This window comes from Tauraco erythrolophus, chromosome Z, assembly GCF_009769465.1.
Source record: "Tauraco erythrolophus isolate bTauEry1 chromosome Z, bTauEry1.pri, whole genome shotgun sequence".
Lineage (NCBI taxonomy): Eukaryota > Metazoa > Chordata > Aves > Musophagiformes > Musophagidae > Tauraco > Tauraco erythrolophus.
The window spans coordinates 81,587,597-81,598,112 of record NC_141496.1 but is presented as its reverse complement, the minus strand read 5'-3'; the positions used below and the strand labels follow the sequence as shown (position 1 = coordinate 81,598,112).

The following is a 10,516-nucleotide window of genomic DNA, read 5'->3' as shown; positions in this document are numbered from 1 at the left end:
AAAAAAAAAAAAAGAAATAATAAAAAAAACCCTTAAGACAATACCAGCTGGACAGCAATGTAGTTACATACATTCTTCTAAACGTACTTAATTTCCACAGCTGTCAAAAAAAAAACCTCAGACAAAACTAATGTGGGAAATATGAACACAATCTTTTAAATGTATAGCTTAAAAAGTAAACATTGAAACTCATTCTTTAAAGTTCTCTGAATCCATACTTCTTCAGTAAATATAAATCCGCCTCCCATTTCTGTATACAGTATTTAAAAAGACACTTTTTTTAATCAACACAGGCTGTACTATGCGTAAGCCACACTCTGTCGCTGCAACCATGTTTTTTCTTTAAACCAGGTTGAACTCCCTCAGGTTTAATTGCAGGATCGTGTCCTTGAGAGCAGCAAAGATGAAACGAATATTTTCTGTGTCTGCGGCACAAGTGAAGTGGGAATAGATCACCTTCTCCTTGTCTGGATTCTGATCCTGATACAGCTTTAAAATGGGCAGCTTCGACATCTTGTTTAGGTCCTAGTCAAACGCACAGTTAGTGGTTTCGAACAGCTAAACGCTATGGGTCAAGGAAGAAACATATGGACAGTACCTTAACAGGCTAATTTCATATTTAAATGTCAAATCGCCATAAAGGCATACTCTGTTGTTGGCATTTCCTTATTTGTATGTTAGTGGAGCAAAAGCTGTTACAACACTGCTTTCTAAAATGTGTGGAGTATGCTTTTTTCAACAGTAAATCTTAAAGTCACAGTAGTTTTTTATAAAAACCTAAGCAACTGAAGTTACCCAGCATATATTAATAGTTTTCTACATTATTGTAGTATGTCAAAGTCCATGAGAGAAATTAAATTTTTTAAAACACACAGAGTAAACAGGATTGTCTTGGGCGAACAGAGGGTTGTGTGTTTTCTCTATAGCTATTAAATCATTGTAACTCTTTTCATTATTAATTCTAGGATTCAACATGATACATGTATTGCAGAATATAATACTGTATTAAATAATGGAATACATCTGTGATTATTTTCATCATTCTTTTGATGACTTTAAGCATCAGCAACATTTGTTAAGGAAAGTTATTCAGGCTGCATTTTAACTTTTGACTTTTATATAGATAACGAGTTATAATAATGAAGGCAAAACTTTACTATGGGTTTTTACTATATAAAGAGTTGGATTAATAGCCATATTCCTGGTTTCCCCCTGTATCTTGTCTCTTGAGATCGAAGATGAAAAAAGTGCTGCTTCTCATAATTAATTAGAGATCATGCCACTCTAATGGTAACAGAATAGCTGCAAGAAATCTCTTAAGGCTCTGTCCACAACAATCCAGTAGAAAAATAAAGTTCCAGTATAACTGAGTAACTTAAGTATGTTTGGAAGGATAGAATCGAAAAGCATAGGTATTAAACATATTGCATAATTCCACTTTCTGTGTTCAATTTAACGTGGCAAAACTAACCGGTTTAAATATGACTTTCAGCTTTGTGAAGACAGTGTGAGATAGATGCTTACCTGTGTATTCTGGAAAATAACTAATTAGATGGAAATACAAGCTCTTCTAGAAGTTCTTTTTAAAAAAAAAAAAAACTAAATGGCTGAAGAATTCAGAAACCAGGGATATGTAATGATAGTTTTAAATAAAGCCTTGTTTTCTTCCATTCAATTCTACAACAACAAAAATTAATATGAAGTTACGCTCTCTAGACAGTAGCATATACAAATCACATCAGCCAGAGATCATAAAGATTTTTTTCTAAAGCTTTTTAAAAAACCATTACTCTTATTAAGTGCAATTGCAAGGCATTGATTGATCATCATTACTCTTCATGTTCTATATCCTTTTATTCACTGGGTTTTGGATCACCATGATGAATGGCATAATGGCATGGGAAATAAAGGTAAGCCTTAATAATAGAAATTATTTGAATTGTTGTATGAGTTAGTTAGCAGCCATGGACTGTTGCTCTATGAAAGCCTCTTCTGAACACAGAGCGAGAGCTGAAGCAGGGTGTAACAGGTCCAACACCCGATATTAACATACTGTAATATAGCTGAAGGACAAGAGCATACGTACTCATCTGTGCTAGTAATAAAGTCTGTCCATTTCAAGAGAGATCTAAAGAACACCACATTCAGACACTACTGTTTGGTGTTCCAGGGGGGATAAGCTTGCAATGGCAGTCAGTTTGTTATTTATTTCCTGATGTCCAAAGTGAGCGTAACATCATGTCCAAGACAGTGAAATGAAAAAGAAAATCACAGTTAGCAAAGTCGTTCATGCATCAAAAGATGATAGGGAACTTTGAGAACTCTATCTCAACTACAGTGGATGTTGTGACACTTCAGCAAGTGAAGTAAGGTATGCTTTTCTCAGTTCAAACAGGTCTTGAGAAAGTGACCTTGTAGGGATTTGGGGACTTCAGCGTTCAAATAGTAGCAAGTATTTTTAAAGGACATTCTAAGGATTTCTCATACTGCAGGATGTAAAGCAACCACTACCAAAAGTAAAGCAGTTCCACTAATACACTTTTCCCTCATTGCCTCCTGGTTTGCATCCTTCTCTACAACATCTGGCTGATGATGGCACTCTAGAATAGACGGGAGAACTCATGTTTTCTGACTTTGGGAAGGAGGTAAAATTTAAGTTATTTTGTTTTAATTTTCCTTAATTAATGCATGGATTAATTCTGAAATATCAGAGACTTAACCAACCAAACAAAAAATGTAATTACAGATGACTGAGGCAGTTTTACTTGCTTAGAGATTTTGCTGATACACAAATTCCCAAACATTTGACAGGGCTTAAGTGATTTAAAACATTTTTAGATCATGTTTTGCCTTTTAAAGTTCACTTTTACAGGCAGGCTGCTAATTTAATATAACTTCTGGGCTGCTTGAGCAGCTTCTTAATGTAATTCTAGTATTTGCAAATGCTGTTATGAAGCCATGTGAATGCTGTCTTTCTTAAAAAGCATACATATTTTTCGGTACCTTATACCCCTACTCCTTACCTCATTGCCACATTCTGCCAAGACTTGATCATATTCACTTCATGCAACTAAGAAAACGATGGAAGTAACACTTTCAAAACAATGGATCCGCTTCCTCCTTTCCGACCTTTGGCCACCTACATCCACCATCCTGTTAAACAGAAATATAGTCAACATATTAGTCATTTTCATAAGATACTTCAAGTATATCCAAAGGCCTTATAATAGATTGCCTACCTGAGATATGCTTGAACTGCAAAAAGTTCTTATATGTTATGTTCTATTTAATATTTAAACTTGATTCACTTGCTGTAGAGCTACAACTTTCACTGTTCTTTAGTGTTAGGGGTTAATCTCAGTGGGCAGCTAAGCACGACGCAGCCGCTCGCTTGCTACCCACCCCGCACTGTGGGTGGAAATGGGGAGAGGAAAGAAAGAGTAAAAGAAAGAAAAATTAGAGGTCGAGATTAAAAAAAAAAAAAAAAATATTTAATAAGTGAAGGATAAGTGGAAGAAGAGAGAAAGAAAACAAAACAAGTCATTCAAAAGCAATCAACTCACCACCTCCCATGGGCACACCGAAGCCCAACCAGTTGTCCAAAACCGAGATGGCCAACCTCCCTAAAGGCCCCTCTTTTAACTTTTATCACTAAGCAGACATTACATGTCATGAAATACATCTTTGGCTAGTTCAGGTCATCTGCCTGGCTGTGTCTCCTCTCAACCTCTTGTGCACCCCTCAACCTATTCACTGGGGAGCAGAGAAATGAAGGTGGCCTTGGTGCTGTGTATCACCGTTCGTTAAAAGCTTAACCACTGGTATGTTACCAGTACTGTTTTGGTTAAAAATCTAAAACACAGCACCATATGAGCTGCCATGAAGAAAATTAACTTTATCCTAGCCAGGCCCAGAACAAGTGCATAGGCCCCTTGAAGCACAGCACAAAATGTAACATGGAGCTTTTTTCTGTGTTGGTTGAAGCAAAGGCAGATGTGAACATATTCAGATTTGTTTCCCCACACACTCCAAAATCTCCTTCATCCCCTGCCCTCACCGCCCCCCTCAAAAAACCCCAGTGTAGTCATATCTCCCTAATCAAAACAGACAAAATACTCATAAATATCTTAGTTCCATATCAAATTCCTATGGTTTTGCAGACAGTTAAGTAAATCTCTCACATTTTACCCAGACCAAAGTGTTCCCTAGTGTGTTCTATTTTCCAGAAGAAAAAAAGAAACCACAAAATTGATCATGTGTTATCAGAGTGCGTTCTGGTTCTGTGCTGTAACTGCAGGCAGGTGTGCCTTCGTGATGAAATCGGTGGTTTGGTGGAAGAACATCCATAATCATGCTAGTGTGAATTATGCAATTTTGAAAGAAATAAAAAAATGTTTTTCCTTAGAAAACCACTAAATCCACCTGTTGCAATAGCTTGTCTAGTAGCAGATAAGGTGCTTCTCAGACTTCTTTTGAACTTTATGACATGTTTGTTTCTCTCAATTCCAGTGAACATTTTGTGTGTGTGTGTGTGTGTGTGTATGGCAGGAAAAATAAAAGTATCTACTGTTGTGACCCTCCACTTTATTTTTTTCCTCCTTATTCCCTTAGTGTCTCCAACTCCCTTTCCTAACTTTATCTAACTGAAAGTTGCAAACTCACTTGAGGGCTTTAGCATATCTATTTGAGCCCTCTCTTCCAAACAGTTACAGTCAGGGGCAGAAACTGTTGGCTCTAAGTGGAATTAAACTGCATTCCGATATAAGCACTTCAAATACCTTGCCTCTGCACGACCTCATCCAAGGCTTTTAATTAAACTAATAGTTCAGAATACACAGTAATTGGGATGCTTGAATTGAAGAGCTTTTTTCATGTAATGTAAATTTCAAAAGGAATGTTTTGAAACATCACTGAAGTTACTACATTGACTTCAAAGACTAAAAGGGCTGGAAACACAACACTCACTGAATGCAAAAGCTTATTGGACCTTGGAAGTAAAGTTGCAGCAACTACTTTCATAATTGTATACAAAATCAATTGACAAGCTGTCTTATCTAAATATAATATTTTCTAAATCAAAAGGATACTTGATAATTCCTGTAGTTGACACTCGGACTCTAAGAATATCTTGTTGATTTGGCACAAATGAGGGCATAGCAATACTATCAAGGTCAGTAAGATAACTGAAAGTTAAAGATACTACAGCAGCAAGATTAATACACTGCCATAAATCAGTCGCACAGATGCAAAACCAAAGCGTTAACCAGCAATCACAGAACTGCTCCCACAAAAGCAGCTAAATTGCAATTTGGTTGTGCATAGCCTTAGCGCAGTTGTCGCTGGCATAAAACAATAAAACCCTGTACTTTAACTGGGATCTGCATGTTTATTGCAGACAGAATAGTGCTAGTCAAAAGAGATGATGCCTGAGTGTTCTATAAACAATCAGTCCACACTCAAAATGATTAATTTTATTTGAATAATCTTTGCTATTGCCCTAATATAAATATCAGTCTCAGCCATAATGATTACCAACAGTACTCCATCCCCTGTTGCTTCATCTGTGATGCTAATATTGCACACATATGTGAAAGGTTGCTGGACAATTTGGAACATTAATTAATAGAAAGCACTGCAAACATGAATGCTTAAAACTTACATATTTTTAATATAAAAGATGATGCCTTTAGTTTCTCGTCTGTCCATGCAGTCATTCTCAACTTCCCCCTCCCCCCCCCCCCCCCCCCCATCCCGAGTTTCACAAGGCTCTTGCGCTTTTCATGGCTGGGATTACACGCTAGGATGACATTCCTGTGCCTCAACAAATGAGCGGTGTGAGCGCAAGACACGAAAGAACCGATGCCTGGTACTCTTCTCTGCAATCTGTCTTCCGGCCACTAGAAGGCAACATTAGATCATCGGAAATCCTAACGGCGTACAAAAACTGTGAGGTGTGCTCCAATTCATACAGCATGGTTGTGGTACAAACCTTCCTTTGTTTAAGCACCAGTTGCGTCCTTTTCCTTTGGTGGAAGAGGGAGGGTGTCAATGCAGTCTCCCCTTGCGGCCCAAACATCCCTCACGTGGACTCCAAAATCAAAAGTACACTTAATGTTATCAATTACTCAGAAAATATTTCTCTTCAGAAAATCCCTTCTCTCCAGCAATGTAGAAAATTGTTATTGAGATCTCAACTGTATTTAACAGTAAAAGGGAAAATTTAATAAAATTAAAAATAAAACTCATTTTCAATTGTAGCTGATTTCTTAGAAAACTAGGCTACAGTAGATCGTTTAGTAGTATTCTTCTCCAATGTAAGATTACTTAAGACCAAGGCAGACAATCATCTGTCCAGAATGATAACACAACACACAGGAAGAGATTGCCTATGTGTAGCCATTCTGAGTTAAAGTTTACCATAAATGCTTAAATTAAATGCTCTGTGCTGAAATTGAACCCTGCTACTGCTCAATCTTGGCAGAAACAGAAAAATATTTTTTCTGTTTTCATGAAACAATAACTTTTTCAACACTAAATTCTTTGAAAATTGGGGGAGAAACTTATCTTCATTGTTTTTCATATCCTAAACTTTTCACATAACTGCCTGCTTGTTGTCAATATATTTTGTACAGCTGTTTTTCATTATTTTCCCCAAGGGAAACTCTGTTATGTACCAGCTGTGTTGACCTCAGAACTGGGAAGAATGATGGTTCCAGTATGTTCAGAAAGCCTAATGTTAGTTTGTTTCATCATTCCAGCTTAAAATTTGTTGTGTACCACAGGCCAATGCAGACACAGGTATAACTAATAACATCAGAGTGAACCTGTCTATTCATTATGAGCCAGCAGTGTGCCCAGGTGGCCAAGAAGGCCAATAGCAACCTGGCTTGTGTCACAAATAGTGGGGTCAGCAGGACTAGGGAAGTGATGGTCCCCCTGTACTTGGCACTGGTGAGGCTGCACCTCAAATTCTGTGTTCACTTTTGGGCCTCTGACTACAGACAGACAGTAAGGTGCTGGAGAGCATCCAAAGAAGGGCAACGAAGCTGTTGAGGAGGCAAGAGAACAAGTCTCATGAGCAGCGGCTGAGGGAACCGGGGTTGTTTATCCTGCAGAAAAGGAGGCTGAGGGGAGACCTCATCGCTCTCTACAAGTACCTGAAAGGAGGTTGAAGTGAGGTGGGTGTCAGTCTCTCTGCCCAGGTAACAAGTGATAGGACAAGAGGAAACAGTTCAAGTTGCACCAGGAGAGGTTTAGATTGGTTATTAGGAAAAAATTTTTCACCAAAAGGGTTGCCAAACATTGGAACAGGCTGCCCAGGAAAGGGGTTGAGTCACCATTCCTGGAGGTATTTAAAAGATGTGTAGATGTGGCACCTGGGCACATGGTTCAGTGGTGGACTCAGCAGTGTTAGGTTTATGGCTGGACCTGATGATCTTAAGGTTCTTTTCCAACCTAAAGATTCTATGATTACTTTCATTAAGTCTGGCTTGTCCTTGTAATTACGCAGTGTACTTACTACTTAGCAGAGTCTGAGAGCTGGTACTCTCTCTGCCTCTCATAGCATTCTTGAATTCCTAGGTCTTCCCAGAGCTTCTTGATTGCTTCAACTTGTTTTCTTTCCAGCACTGTCACTTTGTCCACTTCCACTTCTTTGATAATCTGAGCACTCTCCTAATCAATTAAACGATTACACTATTGTGAGAAAGGATTGCCGTTGGCATGCAGTAGGCACTCTGCCCTTTCTTTATTATACTCTTCCCATCAATGAGACCAAGCATCAGAAAGGAATCTAGGATAAATAAACAGGTTTAATCCTTGAATGCATTTAGTTTTTGAAGTTGAATGACTGCTATTGAATGTTTTAACCAAGTTAGTCTTGCTTACTGTCATCCAGGTGTGATTTTTCTTTTTAAATAGAGATCATAAGAATATGCAATAAAGCTATTATTTTTAAACTTACTGAATTTTAATATGAGCTTGTAACTGCGCTAAGTTTCTAAAATTCTAGATACTTCCTTTAGTATAGATGTTTTTAGTTTGTTTGTTGGTTTGGTTTGTTTCAGGACAAACCAGAGGCTGACCTAGCATAAACAGTCATCACGCAGACATCAAATTCCTACAAGCCATCTTCTGTTTAACACCTATCTCAGTGAGATACAGCCAAGGTACTAGTCTATGGAAAGAAACAAATTTTAATTTGCTCTCTGCTGTTAAGTGCAAGAGGTATTGCAAAGACAAACGTAAGTTTTGCTTTTAAGGGATACAAAATAATCTATCGTTCTGCAGCGAGTGGTCCAGTTGATTTACTTGAAGGAAGGGATGCCGTCCAGAGGGGCCTGACAGGATTGAGGAGTGGGCCTGTGCAAACCTCATGTAGTTCAGCAAGGCCAAGTGAAAAGTCCTGCACCTGGGTTGGAGCGATTCCCAACATCAATACAGACTATGGGACGAATGGATAGAGAGCAGCCTTGCAGAGACTTGGGGATACTGGTAGATGAAAAATTAGATATAAGCTGGCAATGTGCGCCATATCCCAGGCTGCATCCAAAGAAGTGTGGGCAGCAGGTCGAGGAAGGTGATTCTGTCCCTCTGCTCTGCTCTCGTGAGATCCCACCTGGAATACTGTGTTCAGCTCTGGAGTCTCCAACACAAGAAGGACATGGAGCTGCTGGAGTGAGTCCAGAGGAGGGCCACGAAGATGATCCGAGGGCTGGAGCACCTCTCCTATGAAGAAAAGCTGACACAGTCGGGATTGTTCAGCCTGAAGAGAAGGCTCCAGAGTGAGACCTTATTGTGGCCTTTCAATGCTTAAAGGATGCTTACAAGAAAGCCAGAGAGAGACTTTCTACCAGGGTTTGTAGTAAAAGGACAGGGGGCAATGAATTTAAACTGAAAGTATGTAGATTTAGCTTGGACATAAGGGACAATTTTTTCATGGTGAGGGTGCTGAGACACTGGAACAGGTTGCCTAGAGAAGGTGTGGATGCCATGTTCCTTGAAGTGTTAAAGGTCAGGTTGGATGGGACTTTGAGCAACCTAATCTAATGAAAGGTGTCCCTGACTTTGGCAGGTGGGTTGGACTAGGTGATCTTTAAAGGTCCCTTCCAACCCAAACCATTCCATGGTTGGAAATGTTCTCTCTGTAACTGTTCAACTGGATATATACTGACTTTTGCTAATACATTTAGTGTCTGGAAATGTATTGGTCCAAAATACATTTAATATTGAAATTTTAATCTTATCTGGTGAAAAATGTGCAGAATAATTTGGATTCTGAATAACTCTTTCTTCAATTCACTGAAGTCGCAGAACAAATATTCTTTTGCAGAGAAAAGAAGGGGCACTGACATGCAAGCATTACAGCGTTTTGACTGGGTTGACGCTGTCTTCATTCCATGCTAAATCTTTACATGTGTCTAAGAGGGCTTCATGTAATTTCTAGCTGCAAAAATAGCTTTGGTATAAGGTCCTCGTGAAAAGGAGTATTTCGTAAGTGTCTGCATCTGCAAACCTCAGTTCCCTTATGTGGCCAAGTGCCATGTGACATCAGGAAAAATCCTTTTTGGGAAAGTAATTCAGATTAATCTTTCATTGCATAGTATGTAACAAACAGAGTTCAACATTGACAGCTAGTCTCACTCTCGTAATTCAAAGAAAAAAAATCCTACATAGAAGTCAAAAATTACTTAAAGCACCAAGTGATTTTAGTATCATTCCATGGCCAGTCTTCCTCTTCCTCAGTAAACAGGCATGTTACTAATACAAAATGCCTTTGGTATGAATTATGGGTGGATAATATGACATGAAAGCAAGACACAGAAACTTTCCGTTTCCTTAAAATGCAGTCTTCAGGATAAATGAGTAATCTTGGGAGACAGTGTACGATAATCCAGCCAGGATCTGATGGAAAAGGGGATTAAACTTGAAACACGCTCAAAGATGTCCTTAGAAGCAGCAGAAAGTCCTCCAAACTGAGTAGCAGGAGAGTCCTGTATTTTTTTATACTGGAAATAGCAGCATTTTAATTGAAATGCAAATGTCGCAGGGTTTTGTTTGAGTGTGTGCGCATGTGCGCACGGGTGTGTGTGGCAATTTATTACTTACAGCAAACATTCATCATAAGTGACAACCGGAGCAATGCCAGCTATTTCAGCCTCTGAGTACTGTAATGATTGAAGTAAATGATTTTTCTACGCAATTGTGTTGACACGATAAAACATAACAATGTAAAACAGGATTATAATTGGAAATGGATTGTTTGGTTTACATCTAATTTTAAGTAATACAAACTGTCAAACATTGATATTAGCTTTAGCTTAGTTGAAGATATTCTGTGTTGTACTCATGGTCAATGCAAATATTAGTTGCAACTGATCTGAAAATTTGCAAGCCATGGCAAAATTAAGTAAGCCCCCAAAATCTATACACAGCTCTTCAGTGCCTAATAAGAACTACTTCTGCTAATCAAGACATTCTCTTTTTAAAAATTGTTGTATCTAACCCACTGAAGGAT

General features: G+C 38.5%; 1 pseudogene; it reads right to left on the bottom strand.

Moving 5' to 3' along the window:
* Positions 1 to 342: 342 nt before the first annotated feature.
* The window catches only part of LOC104382419 (guanine nucleotide-binding protein subunit alpha-14-like), a 90,290-nt pseudogene continuing 80,116 nt past the window's right edge, over positions 343 to 10,516 (bottom strand).